The sequence below is a fragment of the Macaca mulatta genome, chromosome 16 (genome assembly GCF_049350105.2).
Source record: "Macaca mulatta isolate MMU2019108-1 chromosome 16, T2T-MMU8v2.0, whole genome shotgun sequence".
NCBI classification, from domain to species: Eukaryota; Metazoa; Chordata; class Mammalia; order Primates; family Cercopithecidae; genus Macaca; species Macaca mulatta.
Genome location: NC_133421.1, coordinates 64,885,221 through 64,909,879, shown reverse-complemented (window position 1 = coordinate 64,909,879; position 24,659 = coordinate 64,885,221). Strand labels below are relative to the sequence as shown.

The window sequence follows — 24,659 nt, the reverse complement described above, 5'->3', positions numbered from 1 at the left end:
ATATTGGATTAGGACCCACCCTAATCGAGCATGGCCTCATCTTAACTTGATCACATCTGCAAATACCCTATTTCCAAATAAGGTCACGTTCATAGGTACTAGGGATTAGGACTTCTTCCTCTTTTTTTTTTTTTTTTTTTTGAAACAGGAGCTCACTCTGTCGCCCAGGCTAGAATGCAGTGGCATGATCTCGGCTGACTGGTTCAAGCGAGTCTCCTGCCTCAGCCTCCTGAGTAGATGGTATTATAGGGGCACCATGCCCAGCTAATTTTTGTCTGTTTAGTAGAGATGGGATTTCACCATGTCATCCAGGCTGGTCTCGAACTCCTGACCTCAAATCATCCACCCACCTCAACTTCCCAGGGTGCTGGGGATGACAGGCGTGAGCCGTGGCGCCTGACTCGGGATTAGGACTTCAATGTAGCTCTTGAGGATAATACAATTCAGCCCATCACAAGGGGAATGGATAAATTGGGAACCAATACATGGAAGGATTCCATGACAGATTTTTGAGTGAAAAAAAAAGTCAAAACAAGGAAGGTGCAAGAAAAAAACATATGTAGCATGATTCCCTTTTTAATCTTTAAAAAAACAACTATCTATGAGCCTCTATGTGTGATTACTACTTACGCATTAGTTCAGTCAGCAAGTATTTCCTGGGCACCCACCAGGGACACAGCCGTGGGTAAGGCAGGTGCCATCCCTGCCCTCCTGGAGCCTGCAGTTAAGTATGCAGCTCGATGGAAGGACACACATCTACCCATTATTTCTTTTTCCAAGTGGGCTTGGAGGGGACAAAGGAAAGATTTTTTCCTTTCTTTTTTTTTCTTTATTGCTTAAATTTTTATAACAAGCATGTTACTCATTTGTGACTTTTTAAAAAATGCTTAACTTTTTCTTTTTAATCCGAAAGGCCAGCCCTTTGGAAGCCTCTTCGTTGTCTTCCTGAGTGCAATGGCTGGGACATGTCTGGGACACGGCTGCAGTAGTGGCACGCTGTGTGTGACTGCTGGACCCTGCAAGGTTTGCCCTGAGTGTGGATAACTGAGAAGAAGCAGGAATCTTAGCAATCCAAATGACACTTAGGAACGTTTAATGGCTAAACAAGTGAAATATTTGTAATTGTCCACTTATTTGTGGTGTGTTTGATGTCTGTCTCTTCTATGAGACAAGACAGCAGGGGCCAGGTTTGTTTCGTACATCACAGAGTCAGCCTCCAGCACGCACTCAACACATACTCAATAAAAATGGGGTCGAATGAATGAAAGAACACCGAAGCTTGGGATGGCCCTGATGGATTATCTAGTCTAACCTTGTCATTTTATATAATTGGTAAAATTGAAGCCCAGAGAAGTCAAGGAACAGAGAAAGTGAGTGGTAGCCAAGACTCAGAAGAGACTTATCGCTCTCAATCCAGGCTCTTATCTTCAAAAGAAAATGTAAAAATTAAAAAACCCACGTGACACACATTTTATAGTAAGATCAAAAGACATACGAACAAGGATAAAGAAATATTGTCTAATAATTACCAGAATGTTAAACCAGTGTTTTCATCTAACTTTGGCTTTTCCCACTGGGGCTAGATATTCAACAGATGTTGGGGGTTTGCGGGTGCTAGTTAATCACACCCCTCACTTCTCCGAGGTCTGATCCAATTGAGAAATAGTCACAGGAGACAAGTAGGGATTAAAATGTCAGCTTTATTGCTAGTCCAGATGGACTGGAGGATGTGGCTAAGACCCAAGGCCCAAATGAGCTTTCTGTGTCTTCTCCCCTGACTTGAACTCACTCACCCACTCGCGGCAGAGCAGCTGGACTATTGAAGTCCTCCCAAGCAGGGGCTGGACCCGCCCTGGTGCTCGTTGCCTGGAGGAGGCAGGAGCAGAGAGAGAACATGCTGCTTGCAGTCAGGTCAGTCCCAGAGAGAGAGCCAGGAACAGGCTGAGCCATGCACACTTCATACCCTTTTCCCAACTGCACCAACCCAAGATTTCCCTCCTCCTCTCACAGAGAGGAACCAGTGAAGATTGTACCAAGAAAGTCGAAAAGCTTCTTCCCAGTTCTTCCAAGAGGTTGTCAGTTCCTGTTTTACGGGCTGATAGGAGAATGGGGAGGGGAGATAGCTGCCCCCTTAACAGAGCCTTCAATTCACTCAATACCTTTTCATAGAATCTGAAAACTTCTGTGTTACAGGAAGCAGATCTGAGGCAAAAGGCCGTATCAATTGGAAGTGAACTTGCTGCAAATAACACAAAATTGAGATCAGTAACTTAAACTAAAAAGGGACATTTTTTCTAATGCAACAGGAAATTCAGAAGGGGGCAGATCTGGGCTGGGTCATGCTCCATGATGGTGCCAGGGAGCAGGACTCCATCTGCCTTTCTGCTCCACCATCCTTAGAAAGTGGCTTTTGTCTTCACACTTTTAAGATTGCTCCTCCATGTCTAGGCAGCCTGTCTACATTCCAGACAAGGCAGGGAGGACAAAGAGACAGCTAAATCTGTCCCTTCTTATCAGGAAACGGATAACTTTTCCAGAAACTCTATTCAGTAAATGTGTGTTTTCATCTCATGGGCCAAAACTGTGTCACTTGCCCCTCTCTCTGAAAGGGAGTCCATGAAATTTAACTTTGAACTTGGCAAAACTGGATTCTTTTCAATAAAGGAAGAAGAATGAATATTGGATAGCAGAATGGCCTGCCACAAAGAGCACAAAATGATGAAAGAAAATAGAAAAAAATCTTGTCCAAAAAGTGGTTTTTTAAAAAGATGTGGACAATTGTTTTTGCAAACATTCAAGAAGGAGATTATTCCCTGTGCAAACACTTTCAGAGAATAAAAAGGTAGAAAACTTAGTTCATCTTACAAAGCTAGCACAACCCTGGTACCTAAACCTAATAACAGAAAACACACACTAAATTAACAAATTAATTAAAACTACATACCAAGCCAACTTATAAGCTGACAAAAATTCCATGTTTTTCTCATTCTTGGTTTCTCCTTTGTTTTACTGCTGCACATCCTCCATTGCTGTTTTTTTTCCGGCAGCATTACCACAAGGAGTCTACAGGAAGTAAACTTCCTTAGTCCTCGTGTGTCTTAAAGTGTCTTTGATCTGCCCTCTTAGCCGGTAGACAGTTTAGCTGGGTATTGAATTCTAAATTGAAAATCACTCTCTCTCAGAACTTGGAAGAGATTGCGTCATTGTCTTTTGGCATCCAATGCTGCTAGTGAGAAGTCTGGTGCCTTTCTGATTTTCAGTCCTTTATAGGTGATTTTTTTCTCTCTGGAAACTTTTAGCACCTTCTCGTTTTCCTAAGTATTCTGAAATTTCTAAATCTTGTATGTTTTTCATGCTGGGGGCTTGATGAGTCCTGTTATTCTGAAGACTGGAGTGCTTTGTGTTTAAAAAATTCTATTCAGTCATTTACTTGAAAATTCTCTCCCTTGATTTCTCTCTTCTCCCTGAAATCTTTATAAATCAAACATGGACCTCCTGTATTGATTTTTTATGTCTCATATATTCTCTAATAAAATTCTGTGTCTTTACCCTTTTGCTTTATTTTCTGAGAGATTACCTTGACCTTAACTTTCAACATTTCCAATGAATTTTGATTATATTTTTCTATGTCTGGGGCTTTTGTGTTCTCTCATTGTTTCTTTTTTCATATCACTACTCATGTTTTATAGATTCAGCGTCTTCTTGAATTCTTTTTTTAAGTTCTGTTCTACGTATGAATTGTCTTTGTTTCCTCAGAGGTCTTATTTTCACTTTGTTTATCTTAGTCTCTCTATTTCATATTTCAGGCTTCCTCAAATAGCTTCTGGCTTATGGTTGTCCATTCATATTTAAGAATGAAGCAGTAGAAAAGTTTCCTGGAAGCTCTGTGTACATGGATAAGAGGAGATGAATGGCAGGCTTTGTTTCCAAGTAAACTGATCTTTATGCCTTGAGATTTCTAAATGTCAGCCTGCAGTGTGCTTTGCTCTCAGATGCCACCTTAAAACCCAGCTATCCTAGTCTTCCTCAGGCAGTTTAATTTCTTTAAAGAAGAAATTAAGGGAAGGAGCAAAATGGGGGACAGAGCAAACATCTGCTGGCTGAACAGTTTGCATATAAGGGTCAGGGAAGTTAACTGTTCCATTATTAGACTTCCAGTTAAGTTCCCCCTTTTCAGCCACACATCCCTTTCCCACCCTCCATTGCACCTAGCACATCCAAGTCCTGAGCTTCTCCGGGCCTCTGCGGGCAGGTCAGCTCCCTCTTTGGCTGCAAACCCAGCCATGTGCATTCCACACTGCAGCTTCCTCTGTCCTGCTTACTCGGTCATCATTCCCCATCAAACCACTTCTCCAGAAATTTGTTGAGATTTCTCTTGTACACAAGTGCCCCCTCCCAGTTCAAATTTTCCTTTGGAAGCATTGATATATTTATTATTTATTATGAAGACATTTCTGGAAGAGGTAAAGATAAGCCCATGTGCATTTAGTCAACCTTCTTGGATTGGAAGTCCCACTGACCTTGTAATGAAGGCTGGTGGGCGTGGGTGTGTGCTTTTACATGGACAGACCTGAGTAGACTGTGCGGTCCTTCTAATCAATGACACATTTACAAGAAACTCAAAAATATGCACAGAGATGGAAGGAAAGTTTTTTTTGTTACATGACACATTTCAGTGTCTGTTGATTATAATATATTTTAAATATGAAACTAAAATTATACGTGTCCCTAAAGCACCTCCTCAGAACCCTAAAAATTTTGTAGAATATACTGGGAAAACCACTGGCATGATTAAAAAAAAAAGAGCATGGAGTTTAGAGTCAAACAAACCTGATTCAAATCCTGGTTCAACCATCTGTTCTCTCCAAATGTTAGTTCCCTCATCAGTACCTACCTTCTCAGATTGCCGTGAGGATTAAGTGAGATCATATATACACAGAGCACCTAGCACAGAATCAGTGATTAGTAGGTGCTCAATAAATGCTCATTGCTGTTCCTCCTTCCCACTCCATACTGGACTACTCACCATGCCCCACCTCGTTCATGCTATTTCCACCTCCCCTCTTCTGTACCTCTTGGATTTATGCTTGTTCTTCAAGGTTCAGATTAAACATCCCCACATTCACAAAGTCTTCTCCAACCTTCCAGAAGATTAACTGCTGTTTCTTCTGGGTCCCCCTGACACCTGTTCACACCTCTGCTTTGTTCCAATCTCTCTGCAACCAAGAGAGCTTTGCACACACCTGTCCCTCTGGTACAGAGGGAGTCCTTAAAGAGAGTATCCTGATCTGATTCCTCATATTTCCCCTATACCCAGTCCTATAGCTAGCACATAGTGGGCAATCAATAAGTATTAGAGTCTAATTAAGTTGCAGCAAACTGAACCGGATTATGAAGAGCCCAAACCCACTGCCAGGCAGAGATATGAAAGCCAAGCTATTATGGCCGGGCATGGTGGCTCACATCTGTGATCCCAGCACTCTGGGAGGCCGAGGCAGGTGGGTCACTTGAGGTCAGGAGTTTGAGACCAGCCTGGCCAACATGGTGGAGCCCTGTCTCTACTAAAAATACAAAAATTAGCCAGGCATGGTGGCATGCACCTGTAATCCCAGCTACTTGGGAGGCTGAGTCAGGAGAATCACTTGATCTAGGGAGGTGGAGTTTGCAGTGAGCTGAGATTGCACCACTGCAATTCAGCCTGGGTGACAGAGTAAGACCCTCTCTCAAAAAAAAAAAAAAAAAAAGAGAGAGAGAGAAAGAGAGAGAACAGAAGGAGGGAAGGAAGGAAGGAAGGAAGGGAGGGAGGGAGGGAGGGAGGGAGGGAAGGGAAAGAGGGAGGGAGGAAGGAAGAAAGGAGCCAAGTTATGACCTAGACAGACAGATTCTAACTTGTCCACAACACAAACACTTTGTTCCTTTCTTGCAGGAGCTTCTGAGCTGCTGTCATGACCTCCGTAGCCAACCCTGCCACTTTGCCAAACACAAGTAAACACGTTCCACTCCACGAGACACATCCTTGGTTTGGCTTGGCCCTTGCCCCACCCCATGAGACAGAGTCAGAGGAAGAAAGACAGTTAGACTAGACAGAGCTCACCTGGAATTCTGAGAACCCACTGGGTGGGGATGGAATTTTTCATTCTCTAGAATGACACATTTAGCTCTGGGGCAGGGCTGGGGCAGGATGCTTTCTCTGTTCTTCTCTTTACCGCCTTGGGCAGCACAAGTCAGAATAAAACACCTTAGGCCTTGAGCTCTCCCTTCTTCCTCCCTCTACCTTTCGCCTCCCACCCAGGCAGAGTTAGGCCCATTAGTCAGACAAATATGGAGCTAAGACACAATCTGTGAGCAGGATCCTGTTCTCGGGCCTTGGGCAGAGCCAAGAGGAGGAAGAGCATCGTCCACACTGGGAGTCGCAGGTCTAATGAAGAAGGCAAAGTCCTTGTCCTCAAGGAGCTTCTCATCTAATATAGCGGGGGGTGGGAGGGCAGGGAAACAAAATAGAGTCCCAGGCTGATGTGATCCCACCCACACTCAGGAAATGCCCAGTCCAATATGGGAGACAGTACATGTGCACACAAGTGTCATCCAAACTCGGAGGATGCAGCACCAGTCACTGCGCCTACTGTGTCCCTACTGTGTGCTAAGCACGTTACATAGGTATCACTTACAAGGCGGTCATGAAAATAGTCCAGTCTCAAAGCTGTGTTATCATCAAGGATGGCAACCAAGCTGGGCGCAGTAGCTCATGCCTGTAATTCCAGCACTTTGGGAGGCTAAGGCAGGAGGATCACTTGAGGCCAGGAGTTTGAGACCACCCTGGGCAATATAACAAGACCCTGTCGCTACCAAAAAAAAAAAAAATTGGCTGCAGTGAACTATGATCTCACCACTGCATCACTCCAGCCTAGGCGACAGAGCAAGACCCCATCTCACAAAAAAAAAAAAAAAAAAAAAAAAAAAAAAAGACAGAGAAAGGGGGACGGGAGAGAGAGAATAGCAACCAAAAAATAATAATTTCACAATAACTCCATTTACTTGAATCTCTTAAACTTGACTACAAAGAATCATGGATCATAGTGATGCTTCTCAAATCTCCTTTTTCCCACCCACTCTCTTCCCTCACCCATTACAGCTGCTCAAACCTCCCTCCTCCCTCAGTCTTGCTGCAGATCCTTCTTCCCTCTCTCTCTCCTCCCATCACCTATGCCTAAGGACTATTCCAATAAATCAGCACCTTTCTTAGAGGGCAAGGGAGACTCACACACACACACACACACACACACAATTCAAATAGGCCAAGCCAGGATTTTCTCTGATGAGCAGAGAGAAGGGAGAGACTGGGATGGAACACTCACCCCGCCCCCATAGCTTTCCTCCTGCCACACACACAGTATCTCATTTGATCCTCACAACCACCGTATAAGGTTGATGCTATTATCCCTATTCTACCGATGAAAAAACTGAGATTAGCAAGTAATGCTTGACCAAGGCCATGCCATTAGTTAGCAGTGGAGCAGGGACTTGAACCCATGTCTGCCAAAAGAACAAATATCCTTGTCCCTAGCAGGGTGTCCAGAGTGAAGGAGTTGGGTGACTCAGGGCTTGGAGGGGGTGCTTTGTGGAAAGCAATCTTCAGGGGGTGGTGAATTCTTCTTCAATACCTCAGGATATGTATGTGTTTGTGTCTGTGTGCGTCTGGGGACAGGAGTGACTTGACCACAGGAAGTTCCTCTCAGCCATGCTCCGCTTCCTACAGAGTGGGAGGACGTTCCCTGTGGAGCCACTCATCCTGGAGCGGCTCAGGGACAACTGTGAGGGCACCCTCCACACCGGGGAGGATACCTGGGGACTCTCCCTGGGGGTCACAGTGGAGCGGGGGACTCCGGAAGCCCAGAGGCAGGAGACTCCCGGGGCCCAGGCTGAGGGTATGATTCGCTCGTGGCATCTTGTTACAGCCACAGGATGCTTGCATCTCCTCAGAGCCTCCCTTCAGCAACACGAAGCTGGAAGGGCAGAGTGTGGCCCCATTTCACAGGTGAGAACACTGAGGCCCAAAGCAGTTCCTTTATTGTAGAGAAGACAGGGCTAGGCCTCAACACAGACCCTCTGACATCCTGCCACGCCCCACAGACAGCCCAGGCTGCCAGGAGGACTCCACAGCCCTGCATCCCACCTCCACTTCCCCCAGCCCATCTGAAACAGTGCCTCCTTCTCTCCTTCCTGAGGCCACCAAGAGACTCTTGTCCTTGGACTTTGGGTCCTTCAGGCAGACCCAGAGGAACCTGTCCTGCCCACTGTGTCCTGCTGGGGTCTGGCAGGAGAAGACACTGTGTGAATGGAGGGATGCAAGCGGCAACAGACAGGCTGGGGTAAGAGAGGCGGTGCTGGGCAGGAGGCCTCGTGACCTCTTCCCGCTCCACCACAAACCTGGGTGGTCTTGGGGAAGCCACTCTCCCTCTCTGTGTCTCCCTCCTTCATTGCATAGGAGGGGGCGGGGACACATCAGGCTGCATAGAACCCAGGTGGGGGCTGCAGGAGGATGGAGGGGGCTGAACGGCTAGGGCGCTGACCCCTCCCTCAGTGCCCACCTCCACCAGCACCCCCTCCAACTGGATTAGCCTTGACCTACCTGTTGTATTCGTCTGCACTTACTGGTAAGCTTCTGTTTGAAGAAAGGATTCTGCATCCACCTTCTTTCTTACAAATACCTCTGTATGGCGTCTGTTCATAATCCTGTTCTGTTGATCGTTATTAAATAAGGATTTTCCTGTACATTTAGGAGGACGTTCCAGGCTATGGGCTGGGAATGCGCCAGGGGATTCACTGCTTCACTCCTCCTGGGTCCCCCCACCCCGCTACTGGTACTGGAAGTATTCAACACATGGCTTCCCTTTGAGACCGTCTCCATGGGACACCTCCCCTGAACCTCACCCCCCAACGATGTAAACCTTCTGAGCTTGCTGTCTGTTTTACCCCGGTGGTTCTGACCAATTTGTTTTTGGTTTTGTTTTTGTTTTTGTTGTTTTTTTGTTTTTCTTCGATACCGAGTCTCACTCTGTTGCCCAGGCTGGAGGGCAGTGGTGCCCTCTCGGCTCACTGCAACCTCTGCCTCCTGGGTTCAAATGATTCTCCTGCCTCAGCCTCCCAAGTAGCTTGGATTAGAGGCGTGTGCCATCACTCCTGGCTAATTTTTGCATTTTTAGTAGAGATGGGTTTTCACCATGTCAGCCAGGCTGGTCTCGAACTCCTGACCTCAGGTGATCTGCCCACCTTGGCCTCCCACAGTACTGGGATTACAGGCATGAGCCTACTGCACCCAGCCGGTTCTGCCCAATTTGGATGCGACTCCCAAGAGCTTGTTCCTCAGTCCTTCCGGAAGGGAGTGTGTGTGGGATATTTCTGAGGCCCTCAAAGGCACAGGCTGCCCCAGTGCCCTCTGACCTTCCCACAGCCCCTCCTGCTTCCCTGGGTCTCACTTGGTCTTTTTGCTTCACCCACACCTCGAAGGCTGTGGAGCTGCTCCCAGCTGTCGAGGACTCCACTTAGAATGCCTGTTGGAGATCAGCTGTTTTTCTCTTCCCCTAAACTCTGCTACCTTCTTTAAAGCTCTACAGTTCCGTGCTACACCATCCAAAGTCTGAGAGTGCTGGGATTCAGGGGGCAGGTTGGGGGAGCAGGCGTCCTATTCTCCCAAGCGCCCCTTGATGTGATCTTAGGAGGTTGGGTGGACACCAAAGCATAGTGAGACCAGAGCAAGGAAAGGCGCCTGCTTCAGGTCCCAGCTCACAATGGAGAGGGTCCGCCCCTTGGCAGGAAGGCAGGGACTGGAGCAGGTGATTGTGAGCTCCCAGCCCTGGGGAGCTCCCATGGGGCTGCCCCAGATGCCCTGGTGCTGGTCAGCAGAGTCTCTTTCCATCTGAGCTTCTGCTGACTAGAAGACAGTTCTTACCCTCTCTGTGCAGTTCTGCTGCTGGTCTATGAAGCGGACCCTGGAGTCCAGGCGGAGCGGGGGCAGGGGGTGCGGCAGAGGAGGGAGCCAGATGCCAGGGAGAGAGCACTGCTGTCAGCGCCCCCAGGAGTCAGGAAAGCCAGGCTGGAGAGCACAACCTGACCTCCATGAGCCCCCAGCAGCCCCTTAAAGCCCGGCCCCATTTCCAGTCACAGCAGAGTTTGCCCTGGAGCTCTTTGGATGAAATGGACAGAGTGGGCTCTGATGGGGAAGCACCCTCAAGGGCTGTCTGTACTCCCCACAGCCAGAGCCTGAAGCCCTCTAGACAGTCCTCAGCAGCAGGAAGTAGTTGGGGAGGCAGCTGGAGCCCCACAAACCCACCCCACAACCTGCCATTCCATATAACAGGAGGATCCCTCAGAGCCCTTTGAGGGGCAGAGGGCTGGCGCGAGGGTGGCTGGCAACAAGCTGTGGGTGAGAAACCCTCCTCAAGGCCTTGGAGGAGCCCTAATCACCAAGCAAAGAAACATCCCTGCCCTGCCCTCAGGGAGCTCCCACTCCAAGGGGAAGACCCAGGCCTTACTTGGAGATGGGTATGAGGGGATATGGGTGGGTGCTCGAGCTTGCTCACTGAGACACCCCAGGGAAGGGTGCGAGCCTGCAGCTGGAGGGCGGAGACTCCATGAGTAAGCAGGTTTACAGAGAAATGCACTTCCAAGGAAAATGAGTCAGAGGCAGGAAGAGGAGAGTGAGAGCAGTCTGGATGTCCCTTCTCTCACCTGACCTACGAGGCTCGGCTGCCCCAAGCACTTGAGGAGACCCCTGTTCCCTCTCACACTCTCAGCCCTACTACGGGCCCCGGTGGAATGCAGGGAAGATCCCTGTAGCCAAAAGTCCTATAAATGATGGTGAGGAATCAGGGAGGAGACCCTAATGAATCCTCTCCCAGGGCCCCGTTTTCTCTTCTGCCTGGAACTCAAACAGTATTTGCAGGAAAACATCTACTGAAGGTGCTCCTTCTTCCTCTGGGCATGCGCTCCAGGACGCATGCTTGCTATTTGAACCTCCCTGAGCACTTTGCACTTTCAGCCTGGCCAATCTGCCTCCAACTTGCACTCCAATTTCTGGGAGTGAGAGCTGCCTAAAGGCAGAGCCCAGCCTGGCTCTCTGGTCCTTAGAGTCATGGTGTTTAATAGTGTTGAATGGACAAATTCAACTCTACTGTATTGGACTGTTTTGGACAGTGCCTACTAAGTACTGTGTTTCTCAAAGCCAGTCATGTGCCTGTGTCTCCACCACCACCACCCTAGGCTCTGCCTCTACACTTGATCAGCTCCCCCACCCGTTAGCCAAACACACTCAAAGGATCTTTCAAAACACAATGTCTTGGGAGGATTGCTGGAGCCCAGGAGGTCAAGGCTGCAGTGAGCTATGATCATGCCACTGCACTCCAGCCTGGGTGGCAGAGAAAGACCTTGTCTCGAAAATAAACCAAAAAACAGGGCCGGGCGCTGTGACTCACAGCTGTAATCCCAGCACTTTAGGAGGCCGAGATGGGCGGATCACGAGGTCAGGAGATTGAGACCATCCTGGCTAACAGGGTGAAGCCCCGTCTCTACTAAAAATACAAAAAATTAGCTGGGCATGGTGGCAGGTGCCTGTAGTCCCAGCTACTAGGGAGGCTGAGGCAGGAGAATCCTTGAACCCGGGAGGTGGAGATTACAGTGAGCCAAGATAGCGTCGCTGCACTCCAGCCTAGGCAACAGAACGAAACTCTGTCTCAAAAATAAATAAATAAAAATAAACGAAAACAAACAAAAAACAACAACAAACACAATGTCGTCACACTTCTACAAATGTTCTGTTTTCCACGGTTCTCAAGGTAAATCCAAATCCTCTAAGCTGGTGCACTGGGGCTGGTCCCCAGCTGCCTCTCTGGCCTTGTTGTTGTAAATCCTTGTGTCTTTGTCCACCAGCTGCACTGAGTTTTCTTCAGCTCCTCAAGAGGACCACTATCACTCACTCCTACCCCAGGACCTTTGCACCTGCCGTCTCTTCCATCTGCAAGTTCTTTCTCTCTCCTTTACCCTCTTTGCCTGGCTAACTTCCACTGTATCCAGATCTTGGATTAATTGAGGAAGCTCTCCCTGATCCCCTATAGGCATGTACCTTGTTACATTCTCAAGGCAACCTTGACTTTTCCTTCATAGCCTCTTTCACAGTCCATAATTAGACATTTGCATGGTTATTTCATCAACGTCTACCCTCCATCCTCACCCCCCATCCTGTCCCAAAGACTATCAACAGGATGTGGACCAATGCCCAGGCCCAGTCCTAGCACCTGCCCCCCAGGAGGCTGGAGTCAGAAGGACACACCTGACCCAGAAAGGCCCCGCACCCCAGGAGCCTGAGATCTGGGAAGTACTTGGCCCAAAAGGGCAGCCCCACCCTGTGCTGCCAAAGTTGCAAGAGGAAGAACTGGGGCTCTGGGTATACTCACCTGGAAAGAGAAAGCTGAGAAATGTTTGGAGAGAGAGATAAGATGGCCAGAAAGCAGGAAATGAGCTGCAGATAGCTGTTGACTGAGGCAGGGCAGTTTAGAATTAAGGCTGCAGATCAAAGCCACAGGAAGTGGGCTGGTATTTTTTGGTAACAGAAAAATCTGATAGAAGCCACACTTTCCTGTCTGGGTGGGGCAGGCAATTCATTCATTCATTCATTCATCCGTGTTTGTTCCTATCATACAGTCATTCAACAAATACTGATGGAGCACCTTTCTGGGTGCCAGGCACGGTGCAGTGCCCTGGGGGACAGCAGTGAGCACAAGTGAATTAAGTCCCTACTCTCCTGAATTTGCAGGCATCTACCTTGTCGTCTAGACCTTTTTTCCCAACTGCCAGCCTATAGTCCATTTAGTGAGTCACAGCCAGCATTTTTTTTAATGCAATAGAGCATGGGATAGAAAATATAAGTGTGGCCCATGCAGTAAGGATAAGCATTCAATTATACATGTATTATGTGAACTGGGTCCTGGCATAAAGTCCTTTTCTTCCTGTAGTTCATAATCAGAAAAGTTTGAGAAACATCAGTCTAAGCATTATTTAAATAATTCCAAGGCCGGGCACGGTGGCTCACACCTGTGATCCCAGCACTTTGGGAGGCCGAGGTGGATGGATCACCTGAGGTCAGGAGTACGAGGCAAGCCTGACCAACATGGTGAAACCCCATCTCTACTAAAAATACAAAAAAAAATTAGCCGGGCGTGGTGGCGCATGTCGGTAATCCCAGCTACTCAGGAGGCTGAGGTAGGAGAATCGCTTGAACCCAGGAGGTTGAAGTTACAGTGAGCCGAGATTGCGCCACTGCACTCCAGCCTGGGCAACAAGAGCAAAACTCTGTCTCAAAAAAAAAAAATTCATAACCGAAATCAACGATAGGGAGCATGAAGAAATACACAGAGCGCTACGGGAGGTTAGAACTGCAGGACCCCAACTGGTCTGGGCCGGAGACCGTGGTCAGGGTCATCTTTGCTGCGAGAGGATGCCTGAGGGAGAAGGGGGCGGGGAGGGGGAAATGGAGGAGTGCAAAGGGAAGGATAGGGGAGGAGGTGTGAACTAGTACTGTGTCAAGAGGATGGCTCGGCGAAGGAGCAGTCAGGCAGAGACCCACATGTGCCACACGCGCCATCGGGGAGGAAAGCACATGGAAAATTGAAGAGGAATAGGAGGAGAGGCCTGAGTGACTGCAGTTCAGAGGGTAGAGGGGAGGGTGGCAGGACGTGGAGGTGGAGAGGTGGGAAGGAGCCCGGTGAAGCTGATTGAACAGTTGGGTCTCGATCCTAAAAGCAATGAGAAGCCACTGGTGGGTTTATTCGTATATTCAACAACCGCTTGCTGAGGAATCCCTTTCCCTGGCATCCTGGTGCTGGAGACACAGAGATGAAAACACCCTGAAGTCACTTCCAGGCCAGTTGAGAGTCAAGACATGCTGGAAACATGAAGGAGCAATCAGGACAGGAAGCAGTCAATGCAGATGCTCATCCTACTGAAGGAAACCAGTGTTTTAGAACGGGTTCCCCAGAAGCAGACTCTGAGACAAGGATGAGCATGAGATTCATTGACTTGGCAGGTGATCCCAGGAAGCACTGTAGTGAAATGGAAGAGTGACACAGAAAAGGGGAGACAGCCAATGGAGGGAGGACTGACAAGCACCTGTGGGCAACTGGGAACTCAAACGCAATCCCACTGGAAGCCCCTGGGAGATGGCGGAACACACCTACGGGAGGCGAAGACGGAGTTTTCATCATCCAGTTCTCATCTGTCACTGGCTGAAGGCTGCTCCTGGGGTCATCACCTCCACGGCACTCCTAGCGTCTCCCATGCACAGGACAGACAGCCTGCTCCTGTCTGCAGAGAAGGCCTCTGGCAGAGCTGCAGGGATGCAGGCAGAAGCCTCAGCATGCAGGGGAACGGCAAATGCCAACGGTGGATGTACAGGGCACCAAAGTCATCCTGTGCAGCTTCCAGAGCATGCTGTGGCCCCTTAACTCGTCTGTATTTGACGTAGGGTGATGAGCCCCAAATATCAAACTACAGCCCTAACTTGTCTTTTGGCCTCCAAAACTTTATATCAACTGTCACCCAGACATCTCACTTTGGATGTCCCATGAGCACCTCAAATCATCAGGTCCCCAAACTTAATGCACATGCATCTCCATCCTCACCATTAAACCTACACACCTCCCATTTCCCTACTGGGATGGACGGTGCCCCAATTACCCAGTCACTCAAGCCAAAAACCAAATCCCTTCTCCCCAGGCCCCCAAACCAGCTAAGCACAATCCCTCAATTCTGTTACTTCTCTCACTGCCCAGCCTTAGGGTTCCTCCCCTACCCCACCCCATCTCACCCAGATCACAGTATCAGCTTTCTGGGTGTCCTCCCTACCCTCATCACGCCCTTCCTGGGGCAGCCCAGGCAGACTTTCCACAACACAGATCTGGTTGTGTCCATCCCCTGCTTGAAATGCTTCATGCCTCCCAACGCCTCTGACGATGAAGTAGAAACACCTGTGCATGGTATATAAAGACTTACATCTGGCATCGCTCCCTCGCCAGCCTGACATCCCCGCACCATCACTGCCACCATGCCACTTTGTATTATCCGACTCTTCCAAGTTATTCCACATTTCCGTGCCACATGTTCATTCCTTTGCACTTGCTGAGTCTGCTGTTTTTTGTTGAGACAGGGTCTCACTCTGTCACCCAGGCTTGAGTGCAGTGGCACCATCATAGCTCATTGTAGCCTCAAACCCCTGGGCTCAAGGGATCCTCCTGCCTCAGCCTCCCAAGTAGCTAGGACTACAGAAGTGCACCAGTGCACCCAATTTGAACCCACTTTCTAAACTCAATGACCTCTGCTTTTGTCCACCTGGCAAATAACCCTTCTCGTTATATCTCAGCCCTGCCTCCTCTAGCAAGCCGGTCCTGATTCCCTCCGTGCTCCCACTGTGCTGCTCACCTCCTCCTCTGCAGAGCAAGGACATCATGAAATAGTCATTGTTAAACTGCATATCTGCCTTCACTAGACTGAGAGTTCCTCCTTGAGAAGGGGGACATTATTTTATTTTTGTTTCCCCAGCACCTTAGCACAGAGCCTGCTGCCAGGAATCCCTCCATATATGAAGTGACTAGGCTAAGGTGACCCCACTGGACAGTGTCTGAACCACGATGGCACTCATTCCCACCTTCTCTCCTTCTGCTGGATAGAGCCACCCAATAAGGTGACGTGTGCCTGTTAAGGTGAGGGACAAAATAGAGCAGTGCTTCGTCTACCAACGTGGCACTCCTGAACCCACCCAGCAGGGTTCTAATAGTGGGGACAGGGTGCGCCAAACCATCACTGGCCTCTCAGGTTGGACACAGGATCACACCAACAGACAGGCGTGGAACCTGGGCAGAGCAAGGAGATTCTGCCCCACTGGGCACTAAAGACAGCCTTGGCCTCGGGGACCCTGGATTCTACCCCTATGGGCCAAATGGCCAGAGAGCATCTGGAGCTGGATCTGCTGTCTTCCTGGGGGATAAAAGTCAGGAAGATCTTCCAGATCTTCACTTGTGGAGCCTATTTTCCAGGGCAATTTAATTCCACATGGTTTGTTCTCTGCTCTGCAGACGCCTCGGAGTTCTGTGCCAGGAACCGAGCTGGGAAATTCAGCTGAGGAAACCACGGGAATCTCATTTGAAGATCCAAATGGAAAAGCAGCTTCTCCTCTCCAAGCCTCAATTTCCCCATTTATAAAATGGTAACTCGTACCCAAGTCCATTCCCGCTCAAAAATACTATGATTCTTTTCTTAACTAGGAGGAGTTTTAAGAGGAAGAAACTATCATTTCAACTGTGATCTCACCAAGGAACAAGTCTGAGGACTGAGTCGGGGGCCAGTAGCATGGTGTGGAGCACTCAGCATTTGGGGATGACCACCCCCTGCCCAGCCTCTGCCCTGGTACCAGTTACTCTAGGGGAGTCCCCTTCTCCTTTCTTGGTTTCCTTGTCTGTGAAAGAGAATGATGCCAGCCACACCAGAGGACCATCATAAGGAGAAATGCAATGTATTATATAAAGTGCCTGAAGCCGGCCGGGTGCGGTGGCTCACGCCTGTAATCCCAGCACTTTGGGAGGCCGAGGCGGGTGGATTATGAGGTCAGGAGATCGAGGCCATCCTGGCTAGCACAGTGAAACCCTGTCTCTACTAAAAATACAAAAAAATTAGCCAGGCGTGGTGGCGGGCGCCTGTAGTCCCAGCTACTTGGGAGGCTGAGGCAGGAGAATGGCGCGAACCCAGGAGGCGGAGCTTGCAGTGAGCCCAGATGGCGCCACTGCACTCCAGCCAGGGTGACAGAGCAAGACTCTGTCTCAAAAAAAAAAAAAAAAAAAAAAAAAAGGGCCTGGAGCAATCCTTGACCCATAGCTGATGTCATTATTGTAGTTTCCTTTTCCTGGGTAACAAGTGCTGGGTGCCTCCCCAGCTCAGGCTGCAGAGCCTGGAGACCAGAACATTCTACTCTCACTCACCGCCTCCGTCCACCCCCATCCGTGGCTGCCCTCCCTGTCAAGCTCAGCTCCTTGCCTGAGTTGGTCCAAAGGCCAGAGTGGCCAGGTGAGCATGGTTAGCCACAGGCGTGACCACCCAAGATCCCATGACCAGAGTGGCAAGCCTGAATCCACACCCAGGCCTGGAGACCAAGTCCAGTGCTTTTGTCACAAAACAGCAGACCCCCATGCAATGCAGGCCCAAGGGCTCACTGCCTACTCGCTGTCCAGCCATCTCCCTCTGTCCCCAGGTGACCCCATTGCATTCCTGTGGTTTGGGGTTTGCTGGTGCGGCGGCGGCAACTGAAGTCTTGGCACCCTCTCACCAGTGAGTGGGGAGGGGGCTCCAGGGGCCAAATTCCTCTTCAAATGAGATTTCCGTGGTTTCCTCAGCTGAGTTCCTCAGCTCGGTTCCTGGCACAGAACCCCGAGGCGTCTGCAGAGCAGAGAACAAACAATGTGGAATTAAATTTCCCTGGAAAATAGGCTCCGCAAGTGAAGAACTAAGCATCTCTTTGGGCGTGGGTCTGATTGCTCTGCCCTGTGCCAGGATGGACTCCCTCCGCCCTCCAGGCACGGCGGTTGAGCAAGTCCAACTCCTTCCCCCACCCACCACCTCTCCCCACTGTGGGACCTCAGAGCTGTCACCAGAGACAGGCTTTGGCTTTTCCCAGACTCTGCTGGGGCACCCTGACCAGAGACAGACAGCTGGGAGCCCCGAAATAGGAGCGTCCTCCTGGGATGGGGTCACACCAGCTCCAGCTCTGTCTGATGTTGCGGCCACCGCCAGGCAGGATTCAGGATCAGGTTTCAAAGACTAGCGGACATGGTGAGACAGGCTGTCTTCCTGGGTCCCCAAGCCTCAGCAGCATATTCTAAAGTGACAAACCCCAAGAGGCATGGAGGAGAAAAGGACAAAGAGATAAAGTCGCCAGCTGACCTCCCCCAGGCCCCAGCCCAATACCATCTTAGATCCTGGCAGGAAAGCCCCCCGGACATATGGTTTATCCATGCAAAGGAATGTTATTCCGCCATAAAAAGGAATGAGCTACCGAAATGTGTTCCAGCATGGAGGAACCTGAAATCATTATGCTAAGTGAAAAAAGCCAGACACAAAAGGCTGCGTAGTGTGTGATTCCATTTATATCAAATATCCAGAATAGGTAAAGCCATAAAGACAGAACGCAGATTAGTGGTTGCCAGAGCCTGGAGGAGAGGGAGATGGGAGTGACTGCTTAAAGGGTATAGAGTTTCCTTTTGGGGCTATAAAAATGTTCTGGACCGAAATAGAGGTGGTGGTTGCACAACATTGTGAATGTATTAAATTCACAATGGTAAATTTGATGTCATACGTATTTTACTACAATAAAAGGATAAAATGAAAGGTCCCTGGCTTGGGTCCCCGGCTGTAGAGGAATTCTGCTTTGGCCACCCCCACGGAATGAAGAGTCTGTGGGTCCGCGTGGATGTACCCACCAGAACCACAGCCCTCCCTTCTAGACCATGCATTCCCCATGGAGGACGATGGTATTCCTGCCCATACAGCCCTGAAACTCTTCTCCAGGTTAATTTCCCAAAGCCAAGTCACACTCAGGGCCCAAGGGACAGCTGTTTGAAGGAGAGTGGTTAGAATTTGGCTTCTCCTGGCTCTTCTGTCCCCCCTACTTCTGGTGCAGGATGAAGCCAGGAATGAGAAGATGAGAAGTCCCAGCGAGGGACTAGGATCCAGGGGCCAGCCCTCCCCAGGCAGCTACCTCCTGGCACAGAACTCCTAGTTGTCAGAGAATTATGAATTTGACCCTGGCCTTCACAGTCATAAAAAAGATCAAGGTAGATGGATAGAACATATTTTATTAACAGTTTGTAAGCTTGACTTATGGCTTTTGAATATTCAGACTTATGGTATGTATTCCTCTTCTACTTCAATGTAAAAAATGACCACAGATTTAGTGGCTAAAAACAACACCCATTTATTAACTCACAGTTAACACGTGGCTCCAGGGATGCGGTGTGCAAAGGGCTGCCCCATGCCGTCAGTGACAACACGCCAAGCAGCAGAAGGGAAGACAAGGGTGGGCATGCCGCGGTGGGGCCAGGGAGGTGTGAGAGCACAGCGTGTCCTCTTACTCAGCCGCCAGGCTCAGCAGGAGGCTTTACTCATCCCATGAGCTCACCTTGGGCCTAGGGCCATGCAGGATCGCACATGAGCTGGCCGGGGATGCCCTTCTCCTGGCCAGTGCCTGGACAGACGGTCCAGCAACTTGGGTCATTGCTGCACAGGTACTGATGCCACCAAGAGCAGCCCGCACTTCCCCTCCTCCGAGGACAGTGAGAGGCCCAGGAGGACAAGCCCAAGGATGGCAGTGCCCAACCCCTAGCCTATCTGTTTTTGGGCACAGATGGCTGATTTTCCTTTCAGATCTGAGGTGTAAAAATCAACAAATTATGTCCCAAAGCCAAGTACAAATTCCTCGGTTCTGAGAGGCCCACAAAACTTACCCCTGGTCACGGTACTCTAGACTTGGTCTGAGAGGCCTGGCTCTGATGTGAGGAAGGAAGGGAGTGGGAAAAGAAAGGGGCATTCTAATCAGAAGCATGTCCACACCTGCTCTGGGGCTTACCTGATGCTGCTCCCCAGAGAGCACAGAGCAGAGCAGATGTTCAGGTTCCGGCCCTGAGTCCAGGGAGACAGGTATTCCTAGGGCCACAGGACCCTATGCAGGGGTGGGGCTTGCACAGGCTACCCTGCATCACCTCCACATCCACACTGTCAGGGTCCAGGGAGGATTGTGGAAGGCAAGGACCTGAGTTTCAGTGTGGCATTATCACTCCATTGGCAATAGGTCCCGTAGGCAACCCCCACACTAAGCCTCAGCTCACCAGTCAGCCCAATGAGGTTACACATACATACCCCAAAGGTACCACGGAATGTAGAAAGAAAATTTTAGAATTCATATACGTGTATTTGTATCTAAAAGTAAGAAAGATGGAGAGTGCAAAGGCTCATGCCTGTGATCCCAACACTTTGGGAGGCCAAGGCAAGAGGATTGCTTGAGTCCAGGAGTTCAAGACCAGCCTGGACACCATAGTGAGACCCCCATCTCTACAAAAATTTATAAAAGGAATAATTTTTTTTTTTTTAAGAAAGAAAGAGGCTGGGCACGGTGGCTCAAGCCTGTAATCCCAGCACTTTGGGAGGCTGAGGAGGGCAGATCACCTGAGGTCAAGAGTTCGAGACCAGATTGACCAACATGGTGAAACCACATCTCTACTAAAAAATACAAAAATTAGCCAGGCATGGTGGCAGGTGCCTGTAATCCCAGCTACTCAGGAAGCTGAGGCAGGGAGAATTCCTTGAACCTGGGAGCTGGAGGTTGCAGTGAGCCAAGATCACACCAATACACTCCAGCCTGGGCAACAGAGTGAGACTCGAAAGGAAGGAAGGAAGGAAGGAAGGAAGGAAGGAAGGAAGGAAGGAAGGAAGGAAGGAAGGAAGGAAGGAAAAATTCAAGTCAACTAATATTTAACATACAGATTGACCCAGGCACCCTCACTCGGTCTGTTTGTCGGCCAATTGTGTCTCCTGAATTAGTCACTCCATCAGGCAGAGAACTTGAGGGCCATACTCTCACTCTGTTGCTCACTTTCAATGTATTATGACATATTGATGTCTGCATATGCCCAATTTATACTGCCTGATTCAAACTAAATTAGCCCTCCTTCAAAAAAAAAAAAAAAAGGATAAATGACCTAAAAAGATTTCTGCAAAGAAACAGCAAGAAAATAGCAGAAGATCGCCTCATCTGCCATCTCACAAAGGAAGAACAAGTATTGCCTATTGAGTGCTACAGTGGAGATTTCCAAAAATGAAATCTCTTTTCATCAGGATAAAGGTGAAGTTCAGCCAAGTTATCAAGGAAGCAACTGTGGGGGAAGGAAAAGATATGACAGAGCATTTGAAAATAAGGTCGGAAAGCGTTCCCATTGTTACATGATTTTGTTGCTGAAAACCTCACGTGTTCCCAAGATCTTTCATATCTGCCCTTCAAACAACGAACTAAAAAAGAAATGTTTAATTTGCTTAAAAATCTTCTAAATGAAGAGTTTGAGTGGGTTTAAAATCCATTTGCTGAAAGTATTAAAATGCAACATATTCCAATTTCTTTGCAAGAACAACTGATTGACATGAGAGAAGACGGAAATTTGCAAGCCAATTTTGAACAAAACCTTTGCATAATTGGTGGATGAAATTGAAAATTGAAAATTAATGTCATGATTTAATGAGCTGAGCCCACAAGGCACCCCGTCCGTCTGGATCTAGGTATCTTCGCGAGGCCTTCTTTTCAGCTGTGACAACCATTAAAACTGAATATTGAAATACACTGAATTTAGAATGAGATATTCAAATCACTGTTCCACAGAGTGCTTTCCGATTTCACAAACCAGGATCTTCAAAAATCAACAAGCACATTCAATCACGCTGCTCTCATTGTGAGAACAAAAGGGTTTTTATTAAATGAAATGCCATAAAATTGCCTTTAAATGTATCATCAAAAAAGATTCAGTGTATTTTTCTTCATTTTTATTTATAATTGTAGAATGCATATAATAGATATAGTTTATACATATATGTATAATGAGCATAACATATTTTATAATGTACATATATTTTTATAATGTAAATACTAATATATTTATGTATACATAGTTCATGTATATAATTTGTAAAGTTCCACATACATAATTTTTTGGGGTTTTTTTGAGATGGAGTCTCACTCTGTCATCCAGACTGGAGTGCAGTGGCATGATCTTGGCTCACTGCAACCTCCACCTCCTGGGTTCAAGTGATCCTCCTGCCTCAGTCTCCCAAGTAGCTGGGATTACAAACGTGCACCACCACATCCCATTAATTCTTATATCTTTAGTATAAATGGGGTTTCTCCATATTGGCCAGGGTGCTCTTGAACTCCTGACCTCAAGTGATCCACCCACCTCAGTCTCCCAAAGTGCTGGGATTACAGGCATGAGCCACCAACACCTGGCCTATATATCTGTAATTTATAAACAAATAGTTATTGGGGTGCCTGCTCAACATTTTTTACCGATGGGATGCATGAACAACAGAGTTTGAGTCTGAGGATGCAGCAGTACCTGAGGGGCCCTCCAGTCTGGGGTTGGAGAATGCATAGGGCCACTTGACCTGGATGTGAGCCTTCATAATAAAGATGTTCCCGAATTGGGCTTCACCTGCCCTGCAGAGGCAAGCCATTGACTACAGCTTCAGGCATGTGGGTGTTATTGTTCTTATTATTATTTTGAAATAGGGTCTCAGTCTGTCACCCAGGTTGGAATGCAGTGGCACCATCATGGCTCACTGCAGCCTCAGCCTACCTGGGCTCAGGAGATCCTCCCACCTCAGCCTCCCAAGTAGCTAGGACTACAGACAGGCACCATCACTCCCAGCTAATTTTTGTTTTCCTTTTTTAAAGAGATATGAGGGTTTCACCATTTTGCCCAGGCTGGTCTTAAACTCCTGAGGCTGAGATCCATCTGCCTCGGCCTCCCCAAGTATTGGAATTACAGGCGTGAGTCACTGCGCCCGGCCAGGCATGTGCATGTTATAGCTAGGGGGTCAGAGGTCCAAAAGCGTAAGACCTGAGGGCAGCCTCATTGGGAAGACCATCATCTCCTCCCCTGGAAAAAGAAGGACCTCTCTCTCCACTGCTCCTCACCCCTCCTACGCAACAAGAGAAGGGAAACTTTCCTCCCACTCAGAGGGAATTCAGAGGCCCTAAAAGGGTAACTCTCTTTCCTGGAGTATCACAGCAAATTGGCAATGGAGACTAAGTGTGAATTCAGACACCCAGAGCGCCAGTGCTGAGCTTTTACCTGCTCTGTTCTCTCTTGATCCCAAGCCTGGTTTTTGGTTACCAAAATTCTCACTATCTTCTCTACTGTCAAGTCCTCCCTGCTATTCATTTTAGATTTGCATGTGGCAAATAAAGCCTAGAATGCTCTGCAGTCTAAATACTCAAAGTCAATCATCTGCCCCACTGAAGCAAAGAACATCTCTCTCCAATCTTTTGGGTCTGTCTTAACCCCACAGAAGAGGGACTCCCAGAGAAAAGTGAAGTCTGCACCTCTGCTACCTTCTCAGGGGGCTCAGCACCTCCCTGAAGCAACAGGACCTCCCTAAGTCACACATATGTTCATGTCACTCCCTCCCTGACCTTGACCTGCTTAAAGGCTCCCTCTGTATCTCCACCGCCCACCACAGAAAATTCCCACCGCTCAGGCCAGTCTACACCCTGGCCCCACCCATGTGCATCAGTCACCTGCAGGAAACAGAAGCCACACTAGCTGGTGTAAGCAGAGAGGAATTTCATGCAGTATTCTGTCCTTAGAAAATGATCAAGAGGGCCAGAGGAGCAAGCTGCACTGCAGGAATAGCTCCCAGAAGACAGGGGCCGAGCAATCCACCTGGGAGTCTTGCCCTCTGGTACCAGCAGGAGAGTAAGGAATCAGGAGTGGCCAGGCACAGTGGTCCACAACTGTAATGATCCCAGCACTTTGGGAGGCCGAGGCAGACGATCACTTGAGGTCAGGAGTTCCAGCCTGGCAACATGACGAAACCCTGTCTCTACTAAAAATACAAAAAAAAAAAAAAAAAAAAAAAAGCCAGGCATGGTGGCGCACAGCTGTAGTCCCAGCTACTCGGGAGGCTGAGGCAGGAGAATCGCTTGAACGCAGGAGGTGGAGGCTGCAGTGTGAGCTGAGATCGCACCACTGCACTCCAGCCTGGGCAACAAAGTAAGACTCCATCTCAGAAAAAAAAAAGAATCAGGAGCCGCTCAGGGTCTGTGGGCTTCAAGAACCATCATCATAACTGATTCAGGAAGTTGTTTCGGCAGCAACCTCTTGATGCCCACAAAGCTGAACACTGGATGTTAGAAACCAGCTGCTGAAAAAAGTGCCCAGCGTCGAGCTGGGCACAGCAGCTCAGGCCTGTAATCCCAGCAAGTCGGGAGGCTGAGGTGGGAGGATCAGTTGAGGCCAAGAGTTTGAAACCAACCTGCACAACATAGTGAGACTTCCACCTCTACAAAAAAATTAAAAGCTTAGCTGGGTGTGGTGGCCTGTGCCTATAGTCCCAGCTACTCAGGAGGCTGAAGCAAAAGGATTGCTTGAGCCTGGGAGTTCGAGGCTGCAGTGAGCCATGATGGTACCACTGCACTTCAGCCTGAGAAACAAAGCAAGACCCTCTCTCAAAATAAATAAAGAAAATAAAAGGGAGGCAAAGAGAGATTAGACAGACAGAAGAGGAGAAGGAGATGTGAAGACGGAGACTGAGACTGGAGTGACGCAGCCACAAGCTCAGGAATTCCAGGACAGCCACCAGAAATTTGAAGAGGCAAGGAATGGATTCTCCCTTTCAGGGCCGGAAAGGAGCACGGCCCTGTCCAATTTCAGGCTCCAGGCTGTGACAGAATAGATGTTTGTTGTTTTAAGGCATCAGGTTTGTGGTAATTTGTTACAATAGCCTCGGGAAACTAATAAAACACATCTTAAAAAGTGAAAAGAAGCAGAGGAAATTAATTTCAATAATATTTTTATTTAACC

General features: G+C 48.6%; 1 long non-coding RNA gene across 1 annotated transcript; it reads right to left on the bottom strand.

Moving 5' to 3' along the window:
• Nucleotides 1-1,680: 1,680 nt before the first annotated feature.
• LOC144335695 (uncharacterized) lies at nucleotides 1,681-12,554 on the bottom strand. Its single transcript, XR_013406759.1, has 4 exons — nucleotides 12,450-12,554; nucleotides 8,630-8,738; nucleotides 5,027-5,216; nucleotides 1,681-2,239 (listed from the first exon to the last, which is right to left on the bottom strand). It is a non-coding gene; the product is annotated as an uncharacterized LOC144335695 (long non-coding RNA).
• Nucleotides 12,555-24,659: the final 12,105 nt, after the last annotated feature.